Consider the following 12705-nt stretch of genomic DNA (forward strand, 5'->3'; position numbering starts at 1 on the left):
AATGTTTATTTTTGGCTGAACTATCGCTTTAAGAAACATTAAAGCGGCGATACACGCGTTCCGTCGGCAGAGGGCGGTACAGCTGTGGAAAAAATAACCCCTAGAGGAAGGGGAGAGGCGAATTTGCCATCCAATGATATCGGACCAGAAATGATGCTGCTCGCGCTTTCGGTAAAGATAGAAAGAAGGAAAGCACGCGCACACACTGAAAAGCTAGGTCAAGGTTTTGAGAAAGAGCATACGCTTTAAATAGACCCGCAGAACCCACTGGGACGGATCAGCATACCTGTACAGTTTTTTCCGCGGTCTTTTTAAGAGATCAGCTACATGAGCTGCAGCGGATATAATGTTGCGGGAAGCCCCACTGCTGTTCACGCTGAAAACAACAACGCAAAGGCAGTGACAGTCAATCTCGAGCTCTGCTGTGGTTAAACCAGTCCTGTCACTTCCTCTTTGACGTGTGCATGTTGTGGACTGTCAGCCGTACGCGATTTTTTAAAAGCACAGGACTTTATTTTCTGACTGCATGGAGGACGCTGTCGGCCTGCTTCGCTGTTTTATTTAGTCGGCTCAACCGGAGGCTCGCTTACAGACAGCGCGGGGAAATAGCGTTGCAGCGACCGGCAGACACCTCGACCTGCGGCGGGGATGTGTGTGAGCTGAAGCCGCCGGATATCGATGGCCACGTCGCTCTGAAAAGAGCCGCTTTGAGCTAAAAACTCCGCGACGAAGGTAAGAAATAACAAACCCCGCGAAATATCTCCTCGCGTTTGAACTGTTATCGTCAACGGTCTCATTTTTAATTTCAACGGTCGCTTGTGAGTTCGCTATGTTAGTCACGACCCTCTCTAGCTGTCATTCGTGACAAAAATAAATAATTAAACGCCTTAAAATCCTGATTTTATATTTTATTTTTACTTATTGCTCCAATTGAACCATTTGGGAGTTGTAATGAGATTAATGTATGTGAGTATTAAAGGTGTTATTTAATTGTGGGGGAGATTATCGTATTATTTAGATGCTGTAATTTTAGTCTTATCTTAAGGCTTTTACGGTTGTCTAGATTAGATGAGATTCATAAATTGTTAATGAGGGTTATCACTGGGCAGTCAAATCACTTATCACCGTTTTATATTATTATAGTCAAACCCCTGTACCTGTTATAATGTATGCTGTATTAATTATTCACTCTCATGAATTAGCATTGAATGTTTTTATATTCTCATTTGGCAAGATATCTTAGTTGTCATTTATATTTCTGTGTAATTTATAGATAGGTGTGGAAATAGATTGTTTTGCTTTGTTAGTTTGATTTTTGGGTTTTGAATTTGTGACCTGTCAAAGTTAATTAGCTGTCAGAGATAACTTACCTGGTTGAAGAAGATTAGTTAACGTTCGCTGTACAAGTGACATTATCTGCTGTAAGTAGACTGTGAATACCGAATAAGTAATATAACTTTTTTTTTTTTTAATGTCAAAATTTTAGGTTTGTGATGAACACTGTTCCCGCAGTCTGGAAAAACACTGACGTATGGATTTTTAAAATAATAGAAAAACAGTTTGTGTATTTATACAATGCAAACATAAAATAAATATATATATTATAGGCCTATGTTATAAAATTACCTATGTTTGAAGCAAAAAATATAATATAGTAAATATAATAAATATATAGCTATTTTAATTATACGTTTTTCAAATTGTGTTACACACTAAAGTATCTTATTAGATAGAAATGGATACTTATGAAAAGAACTTATGTAATATGAATTTTTGAATTTCCTTAATGTAGGAGCACTGTTGATTTTTAGCCAAATCATTTGCAAAATATTTTATCATTTTACAATAGTTTTTTGCATATATGGTTGACTCAAATGACACAGATGTGGCTCTCTATCATGTGTTTTTGCATGTCCATATAATAAGTGAGAGTTTTTATCTATCTATCTATCTATCTATCTATCTATCTATCTATCTATCTATCTATCTATCTATCTATCTATCCATCTATCCAATATTCAGATTAGTGTTGACCAGTGGCTGATCATTAAATTTCTACATTTACCCCCCCAGTCCTAAATACGTGGTTACATCCTCAATATCTATCTTTGATTAATAAACACATCGAACACAATTCTGCATCATCCAGTAATAATTTCAGTCTTGTTGAGATAATTGGGACGTTCTTCACGTCCTGATCGCAGGGTCACAATTATCTCGTCATGGAATTGTTAATTTTAGCTGCTATTCCACTTCGGAGCCTCGTTTTCCCGTGCGCTCGCAGGACACTCCCTTTCGCCAGCAACCTACATTTTTAGTTAGCGAGACCTCATAGTTTGCCATGTTCTTTTCGAGCACATCGAGGGAGAGGGAAAAATGCTTGCCTGTATCTAATTATCCTGCCAAAATGATTAGGTTTGTTCTTAATGAATCCTGTTATGAAGCAGCCATCGTAGAAAGAATGAGTCACAGTATTGATTGCCTTCCACTCCCCCCTCCCGGCCCGGCCGGAGAACGCTTGCTGATGTCTGCAGCTCTGACAGGGATGTACGGTGGACGGAGGCGAGGCTCGTGACAGCATGCCGATGTGACCCCGACACCGTCAGCAGCGCGGCCGGTGACACAGTGAAGAGACGGAAGCGGAACGGCGGGGCCACACTACGCAGTTGCACCTTATTATTTATAGCCACATAGTAAACATTGAAATGTATTCCCTCCAAACAAGGCAAGCAAGGAGCCACGAAGCTGCTACAGAACACACACATGTTCATTTAGGCCAGGAAGTTTGTCATACATTGTGTTGTTACTGTGAAAGCATTCTTTACAGTGGCTTTTTCTTGGGAAAAATGTAGTAATTTTACATCACAATAGCTGTATATATTACAATATAGATATCTTTGCTGTAAATTCAACCACAAAATGTTTTGTAAATTACATAAACGTATAGAAATTGCTCTTTTTGTTAATCCACCGAATTAAATATACTTTGTAATACTTGAAAAGATGATTAAATGAATATGTCGGGTACAAAATCAAAGCAAAAACAGCTTTGGATTTTATATAATACTTCAACTCGCAGAAAAAAAGGTACAAAAGCTGTCACTGGTGCAGTACCTTTTTAAAATGTACTAATGTGTACAATGTAGAGACCGATGTGTGCCTTTCAGGTACCGGTGTACCTTTTAAGGAATAAATATGGTACAAAGATGTACCTTTTGCAAAGGTACTTCCTTAGTGACAGCTTTTGTACCTTTTTTTTTTTTTTTTTTTGAAAGTGTAAAAACAAGACTTTTGAAAAAAGAAAAAAAAATTTTGAAAATTCTAATTAGCTATGTTTGAAGCCGTTGTAATGCGGCTGATATATAAATAAATGTAATAGAGAGCAGCAGCCTTGACGTCAAAACCCAGAAGACTAATTCACCATGGGTTCCCTTTGAGATTTTCCCGTGGGTTTTTATGGCATTTGGGTGTTTTATTGTAAGATTTAAACTGCATGGGTTCCATTTGTTCTTATGCAGTTACTTATTGCAAACATGCTCTTTTTAAAAATTCACAGTTTCAGTATGGGTGTTATCAATATGCATTGCAAAATGTCCATGTATTGTCCATTTATATTTACCACAGACCTTATTTTACTCATAAATTGAAAACCCCTATTATAAAAACCCATAGGAAAATCTCAAGGGAACCCATGTTGAACAAGTCTTCTAGGTTTTGACATCAAGTTTCTCTATTGTATGCAAGGTGATTTTTATGAGTATTTTAGTTTTTCAAATTACACTATTTAAGTTGCAGCTTTGCTTAACAACCATAAACATCCTCTTAAACTGTGTCTACACAACATAAATTGCTCCTATTTCAATCAGCTATAAATGCATGCCTGCAAGTCGAGTTTCAGCCTAAACAGTTTTTCTTTTGCGCCCTAGTATAAACTGTATCAGAATTGACTTGTTTATGCCATTGGATGGTACATACCATTATGCATATCTTCCTAGCCCTTTCTTTAAAATGAGTGAATGATTGAATGCAAAAGCAAAATTACATCGTTCGAGTTGTGCTCGTGTTCGCACGCGTGATATGATTGACAGTCGTTGGCCTGCAGTGGAATCTGTTAACCTGTGTAACAGTAGCGCTTTTCCCTCGAGCGGGCCGAGAGTGTAACGGAGACGCTCGACCCTCTGGTCTCCAGACACTGTATATCTCTCAGTTGAGACCATTAATAAATGAAGTGTGTAGGTTAGTGTACAAGCGCTTTGTATCATGTTTAGCATAGCTTGTTCCGGATCTCCTTGAGTATTCGTTGGGGAGAATCAGCCCATCAGTCATTTTCTTGGCAAACGTTTCCACTGGGCACCACTGGTATCTCCGCTTCCAAATATACCCATTGTGGTCGTTAATAAGCATTCTGTAGCAGGAAGTGTGTTGGTGTTGGCAGAAGAGCTGTGTGGGCATATACTTGGGTGTTTTTATATAACTTATGGAAAGTTACAAATAACCATACCATCTCCATCGACATCTCTATTCCCTGTTCTGCTCATTAGTCAGCTCATCTGATCTGGAAGAGTTGATTCCCGCAGTCAACGAGGGGAACAGCATCTGCGTTCTAGAGCTGTTTTATATGTTTGGAAGAGGAATCGTAACCTGACAGAATGATCATGAGATCCTAATGGAATAGTTTACTGAAAAAATTAAAACTATTTTATCACCCTCATGTCTGGAAGCTTGTTTCCGCAACTGAATAAAAATAAAAAAGGTAATTAACTTTTTATCTCACAATACTGACATTTTTTTCTCGCAATTCTCGCAGAATTGTGAGTTATAAACTTTTGTTCCTCAGAATTGGACTTTATAACTCGGAATTGAGTTTATATCTCACAATTCTGAGAAAAGAAGAATTTGCAAGTACAAGAAATAAAGTCAGAAATAGGTCAGAATTGTGTTTTCTATAATTGTCACCTTCTCTCACAATTACGAATTTAGGCTATTTCTTGCGACTCTAACTTTATAACTATAAGTTGCAAGTTTATAACTTGTGCTTTTATCTTTATAACTCACAATTACAGGTTTACATCTTGCAAATCTAAGAAAAAAGTGAGAATTGTGAGATACAGTCATAAGTTTACATTTTTAATTTTTTTTACTCATTCTTTTATTCCATATTTATCAAACTTTCCCGTGAAACACAAAATGAGAATTTTGAAGGATGTTCAATCATGTAGCTCTTTTTTTTTTTTATGTTTCCCCAACTGATAGCGGTCAATAGTGACCATCTCTGTCAAGCTCCTAAAAAGAGCACTGTGTTTCTTGCACGTCATCTTTCAAGTCTTTTGAAGTCACGTGTTGGTTTTGTATGATGTGAACAGACATGAATTGTTTGTCATTATTGAATTAAAATCTACAGCTGTCAAACCTATCCATTTAAATATGGAGCAAATAATAACTTCATTTTGGGCTGTCTTTTTTGTCACTTTTGTTGTTTATGAATGAATTATTTTGGAACTTGGGAGACATGGTCACCAACTGTTGTTGTATATAAAAGCGCTGATTTGGATTTACATGAGGATGAGCATGACTGAATTTCATTATCCCCTCAAAGACATTGGCTGACAGCCAATGAAGCCTCCGTGTGTTGAAATTATCCCATCCACTGACCTCGTCCCAATTTTACAAATGGAAAAGTTGCATAGGACCATCCCCAAGCGTTATTGCTCTCATGACGCTTGTGATCACATAGCCAAACGTCACTGTCTTTTGAAATTTTAATAGTGTTTGTCCGCCCCACTTACAGTAATAGAATTGGAAAGGCAATACACTGAAAAGACCACTCTATTAGTACGGACCTACCTGCTTCAACCTCTTTTGTGACATCAGTTTGTCAGGTTTTTGTTTGTGTGTGGGCAATAGCCGTTCTCCACAAAGCAGAGCACCATTATTAATGAATGCAATCAGGAAATGGCCAGTTGGTCTTAATAGATGCCTAATCTTGGTAACAAATGGGGCCAGGGTTGGGGGGGGAATCTGCCATTGCAGGCTCCGAGCAGCGTGTGGTTAATGCTGCAATAAGCAACTGCATATTTTTCACTTTTTGTGCTTGGAGCCCATCCAGATGTTAATGATATTGAGCTGTGCCTGTGTGTGGCGCTCTGAGGCCACGCCCACTGTGATTTTGATTGATGGCATTGCCTCTGAACTTAGAGAAGTGACTGGTGAAAAGATGTTATGGTAGATGTTGGGATACATGATACATATTAAATATATAAGTGATGTATTTGTTATGACTGTCAACCATTTGCAATAAGGTTTTATTTGTTAACATGTTAATGTTAATCTCAGCATTTAGTGATATGTTATTGAAATCAAAATTGTATCTGTTGATATTATTTAATGAGCTAACATGAACTAACCATGAACAGTTTTTATTTTAATGTTAACATAAATTAATAAATACTGTCAAATGTATAGCTCATTGTTATATGATATTGGTTAATGCATTAAAGGGTTAGTTCACCCAAAAATGAAAATTTGCCTTTTATTTACTGACCCTGTATAGGTGTATATGACTTTCTTTTGTCCAATTGGAGTTATATTATAAATTGTCCTGGCACTTCTAAGCTCTATCATTGTAGTGGTTTCTTTTAAACAGTCCAAAACACGTTAAATAAAGCGCGCGCATCCATAATAAAACGTCCCTCACATGGCTTTGGGAGGGTGATTGAAGGCTTCCTGCAGCGAATCCATGCCTTTTTGTCAGAAAAATATCCATATTTCAAACGTGATAAACACTTCTCTGTCACTTCATCTAACTGTCGTATGCGGAAGCTGTTCTGGTAGATGACGAAGGACCTCGGCATTGCATGATTCGTGACGGACGCAAAGACAGAACAAAACAAAAAACGCCGGTCATGGCTCTGTGCATATGTCCTACGTCATCCACCGGAACGTCTTCCACGTACGACAGTCAGCAGAAGTGAGAGAAAAGTGTTTATTACGTTTGAAATATGGATATGAAACGCGTTGATTTTTACAAAGCTCATCTCTTTGAAAAGCGAGCTGTGCTGTGATTGGCAAGCTATCCAGTGCATTGTGATTGGCCGAATCCTCAAGCGTGTGACGGAAATGTTACGACTTTTAAAATATTGTGATGCCTTGTCCGGCCGGAGCGACGAGACAAAAACATAAAACCCATTATAAACGTGATATAAACATGATTTCTAGTCGTGTTTTCTTTTGGAAGGCGAAAACAAAGTAGTTTTGCTTTCTCAACGAAACAGCTTCACACACCACGGCCTTGTTATGCAAATCTTCCCACATACTGACGTAGCGATGTGGGGGCGTGGACGAGTCTCAACTTTTAAAAAGAATATCTCTTTGGATTTGAGACTTTAGTCTTTGCAACTTCACAGATCTTCTTTATTCACCAAGAGCTCGTAACACTCCAAAGAGAAAGGAAAATTTTAAATCGCATCATATGACCCCTTTAAGTTTTCTAAAGACAGTGCCATTAAATTGTGGTTTTGTTAAAGTAAGTGAATTTTAATTGTGTTATGTAATTTTTTTGTAACTTGTGTGGTGTGATTACTGTCAGATCCAATATAGTCGGCACACTTTCACACTTTCTGAAAATCCTGTGTCGAATTGTCCCTGGTTTGTAAACAAATCCGTGGTAAATTGTGAACAAAGGACCAAGTTCTTACTGATGCGGTCTGGATCTTCATTAAAAATAAAGTTCGTCCACTCTTTCCTAATGTTGGGATCAGAAGGAAGGAAATGCAAATACTGTTTTTCCACAACTTGGCACTGAACAGCATCTTGTTGTCTTTGGAGCATACAGGTCTTTGCTTTTGGCTCTCTTGTTATTCACACTACATGCATGAATCAGTGGGTGGGGCTAAACAGGCAGCGATGTAGAAGCAGGTGTTTATCCACACTATTACTTCATAAAGTGGCATATTCCACTAGCTCTCGTTTGGCAGACTGACTTCAATTTAAGATGTTTTTAGACTAACGTGAACATTTTGAGTTCTGAAACTTAAAGAATGTTTTTATAGTACAGTGACCTTGTATATGTCAAAAGATCAAGGGAGTTTTGATTTCTCAGTTCATGACCTGTTTAAATGTAATTTTCCACGAGTAAGTGCAAACCATTTGTTTCAATTTATTGATTCAAAACTCTGATTAAATAATGTCATGTCCCTGTGACATTTTCCATGCATGTTTCAGTAGCATCTCTATTTTTAAATGGTTTAGAATTATTGACAAAATTTGCTTCATCAGTCATGTCAAGCTCTCGGTTTTAATGATTCAGGGTTCAATAATTTATATTTAAAATTCATAATTTATAAATATAAATTTTCAGATGCATACTGTCAAAAAGCTGAAAAATCCACTCTTTAGTAGATGACATGGTTGTTTTTCTTTTACACAACAAATTCTGATCCAGTCGTATAATCAATATTTCCAGCATCGTTTGTGTTTAATCTTCTTGCTGTAAAATGATACTCAGTATCAAACACCTGATGCAGTATTTAACAGTGTGATCGATTTCTCAAGCCTCTATGCTAATTTCACATAAAAATCGATGCCGGCCTGTTCTACAAACTGATTTTTCATACTCACCATGTCTTTAGAATATTTATATGATGAGCTTAACGTTAAAGGGATAGTTCACCCAAAAATGAAAATTTGATGTTTATCTGCTAAAACCCAGGGCATCCAAGATGTAGATGACTTTGTTTCTTCAGTAGAACACAAACAAAGACTTTTAACACAAACCATTGGAGTCTGTCAGTCTTATAATGGAAGTGGACGGGAATCACAGCTTTGAGAGTCAGAAAAACATACACAAACAAAATCAAATTAAACCCTGCGGCTTGTGACGATACATTGAAGTGTAAAGACACAAAACGATCGGTCTGTGCAAGAAACTGAACAGTATTAGATAGAGTGTCAGTGGTCCACTATAGAGAGGTAATGCACTTATAAGTCTGCGATCCGCCATAAAGCAAGAAGAAGACGCCTCATGCGCCTGCTGCTAAGAACGCGCATAGAAGGACACGCTCAGGACTTCCGAAAGCGTACGCTGATGGTCCGCTCTGCAACAAACATGTGAACAAACAATTGCCCAGAATTATTGCACATCTGGCTGTCTTTATATTCTTTTATTGACAGATTGCACAGGTTCGAGTAGCAGTGGGCTTCTTCACAATGCCTGCACATGTGCAATTGTGTTTTTGAAGCCTCGTCCGCGCGGTCATAAAAAATGGGAGGCACGCGGTCGTCCGCTCAGAGCCTCCGCGCACACTCTCTGATGATGATTTTTCCATCACGTGCACCATAGCAGACACTAGCGGACGTGGAAAGTATAACAGAGGCTTAACAGTTCGGACATTGTGTAAATCAGAGGTTAAAAAACCGATATAAATACTGTTCAGTTTCTTGCACAGACTGATCGTTTTGTGTCTTTACACATCAGTGTATCATCACGAGCCGCAGGGTTTAATTTGGTTTTGTTTGTGTATGTATTTTTTTTTCTGTTTTATTGTATGTTTCAGCCGTGATTCCCATCCACTTCCATTATAAGACAATGGTTTGTATTAAAAATCTTTGTTTGTGTTCTACTGAAGAAACAAAGTCATCTACATCTTGGATGCCCTGGGCGTAAGCAGATAAACATCAAATTTTCATTTTTGGGTAAACTATCCCTTTAAAAACTGGTATGTTGCATCAAAACTACATCATTTCCATTTACGGTTTTCTTCATTACCAGCAAAGAGCTAGCTGGCGTCTTTGTCTTTCATTAGCTGCTTTGGGGATAGTGATAAGGCTTTTTGGCTTCTGCGGTTCAGCATAGATCCTCTCCAAGTTCGTATCTGATAAAGTACGAGGGTCAGTGGAATTTTCCCACCACCGCACACAGCGACCCGCTTACGCCATAGGCCCTTTCATCATCCCGTTGAGCCATGCTACTCACTTGTGAAGCAATTTGCATTTTATTGTGAGGATTTTTAGATCTGCATGTGTTATTTGAGCAAGTATTTGCAACGTAAAGCAACACAGAAGGTTGAGGAGAGGTTGCCATTGATAAATTTTGTGCGTAGTATTACAGCACACGAGGAACTAGGTTTAAAATGCAATGTTCTCAGCTTACATGTGTCATATTTGCATTTATGAATCTTGATAATGATTTGACCTGAGATTGGGAGATTTTCTTTAGCTCATGTGCATTTGGTCTCATTTGTATGTCACGGTGCTTTTGCATTTTCCCTCCTAGCCACGTTATTTGTTCCTCCCCATTACCCAACAGCATATCAGCAGACGCATCATGTATCTGCCTTATGAAACTCATGCATTATACCCGAGCCCCCTTAATGTGCTCCTCCAACACCGGTAGCATCTCAGACTCTGATGGAAGCTCTTTTCTCAATAGGTTCCATTTTTCCCACAACCGGCCCCTAAGAAGGCTTTTTAATAGCTCGGAGTAGAGGCTCGGCATGAGATGAGTGGCTGACGATTATCTGAGCTCAATCCCCGTGAGGTGAGTGATTTATTACAATAATTTAAAGAAACGAGTGAGCACGGAGGCGAGCCACTATCAGCTGGCCCGCTCTATAAATAAACTGCCTTTTCTCATCATCCGCCCCTCACGTCAAGGGTTTGTTTGCGCTTCCCTCTTCCTCCATTTATTCATGTGTCTTGTGTAGCGGCGTGTCGTCTCCGACTTATTTGCCTCTAATTTATCTGAAGCAGAAGAGACTTCGGATGTTCTGATAAGAATTTTATGGTGTTTTCGGAAAAGTATCGTAGGAAGCGAAGCACCTTGGCGTGTGTGCGATTAGTAAGAGGGAAGCACTTTGGAATGGATTATCTGTTATTCAGTTTTGACAGTGATGCACATTATCTTTTGATGTTAAAGTATCGTATTTTACACAGGCAGACTTCACTATAAGTCATTATAAATGCATTTTGTGCATATTTTATGAAATAGATACTTAGTTATGCTTCTTGATTCCAAGTTGCACAATGCAATGCTAAAGTACAGGTGACTTTTTGTGTCAAAGTATTTTAATACACATAGGCAGACTTTGCAAAAAAAAGTTATGAAAAAAAATAAATAACTTAAAGTAAAATATTAATTCTAACAATCGCATGGAAATCATTTTTTTCTCATTTAAGTAACCATTAAGAATTTTTTTTTTTTTTTATATTTTATGTATGAACTAGATTTTTACATGTTTGACGACTAGAAAGTTCAAAGGAACAGTGTTTATTTTAATTTTTTTTGTATTAATGTAGACATTTTTACTGTCACTTTTGATCAATTTAATGCAACTTTGAAGAATAAAAGTACTAATTTCTAAAAAAAAAGAAAAATACTGATTTTAAAATTTTGAACAGTACTGTAAATATTACAGAAATTATTTAATATTATAATTTTGAAGTACAGTGTTTTCCAATATAAAAACAATGAAATTTAGCTATTTAAATAACCATTTAATTAAATAAATTTTTTTTTTTTTGGGGGGATTGGATTTTTTTTTTTGTTATTATTATATGGTTTTTTTTTGTTGATGTTGTGGTTCTTGATTATTAATAGTAGATTGTTAAAAAAAAAAAAAAACTTTTTGTGATTTAATACATTTTTTAAAATACATTATAAATATGAACTCGATTTTTACATTTTATATAGAAAATATTAGTGATGCTTCTTGAGTCCAAATAGCACAATGCTACATGTGGCTGGTTGTCAGGGTGTTGCTTTGTGGTTGCTAAGTTATTCTGACTGTTTTTATCATGTTGCTATGTGGTTGCTAGGGTGTTCTAAGTGTTTTCCCTCCAGTTTCTGTTATATTTTGGTATTTAGGGGTCTTGTCACCTGTAGTTTGTGGAGTCATTTTTTTTTTTTATAAGAAAATACCTTTGAGTCTTTCTGCTCATATTTGTTTTCTTTTAATCTCATATTTAATTACTTGCTATTCCTTTGTAATTATTCATGGAGAAAATTTTACCCATGATTTTCAGAGTGAAAATTCTTTCAAAATAAATCCTGCACCCAAATATTATCAGTGCATGATGAAGTTGCTTAAGGTTAAAGGTTTGTTACAATCTTCCATGGCTAATTATTTCACTTTAAAGAATTAGCTTTAGCCTTTGACACCCCCAGAAATGGGATAATGGTGTTGGTATTCTCATGGCAATGATGCCCATAGCAAATAACCCTGTATAATCTCTTTATCTCAATAGCCAACAGTTGTAATATTCAAAATACTCCTCTGTTCTTTGTTCTGTTACACAACGTATCCAAAGCAAAGGAAACAGAAGGAAGTCCTTTGTTACCGTTGTGTGCTCAGAGATTTAGCATTGCATTAAAAATCCTGTTTTATTTTGTGGTGTTCAGCATTTACGCTGGATCAGTGACGTGGGTTGTGTACGTTCAGAGCCAGCGAGTGTCAGACACCTGCATCTGTGTTATGTCGGCTACGTTGAGATGCCAGAGGACTTCACATCAATTAAATTTAACAAATTGCCATTGCGAGATAGACGGGTCTGTTAACAGAAACCTGCTGATGATGGGATAACGGATGAGTGCCGTTTGGTGCTGAACACAACAGGTTCTGTCGTCAGGTCGCCTAGAAGGATATGAAATGTCAAACATACCAAAGGTCCCCATTGTACTTCCTGTTTTTGAATAACACATACTGAGATATG

General features: G+C 37.3%; 1 protein-coding gene across 1 annotated transcript in view; it reads left to right on the forward strand.

Annotated features, from left to right (window-relative positions):
- The first annotated feature begins 87 nt into the window (after positions 1-87).
- Positions 88-12705, forward strand: part of LOC109053317 (membrane-associated phosphatidylinositol transfer protein 2-like) — a 69202-nt gene continuing 56584 nt past the window's right edge. Inside the window, 2 exon segments of the mRNA XM_042733237.1 lie at positions 88-732; positions 10427-10534. The gene's annotated coding sequence lies outside the window, so the exon portion shown is untranslated.

The sequence above is a fragment of the Cyprinus carpio genome, chromosome B10 (genome assembly GCF_018340385.1).
Source record: "Cyprinus carpio isolate SPL01 chromosome B10, ASM1834038v1, whole genome shotgun sequence".
Lineage (NCBI taxonomy): Eukaryota > Metazoa > Chordata > Actinopteri > Cypriniformes > Cyprinidae > Cyprinus > Cyprinus carpio.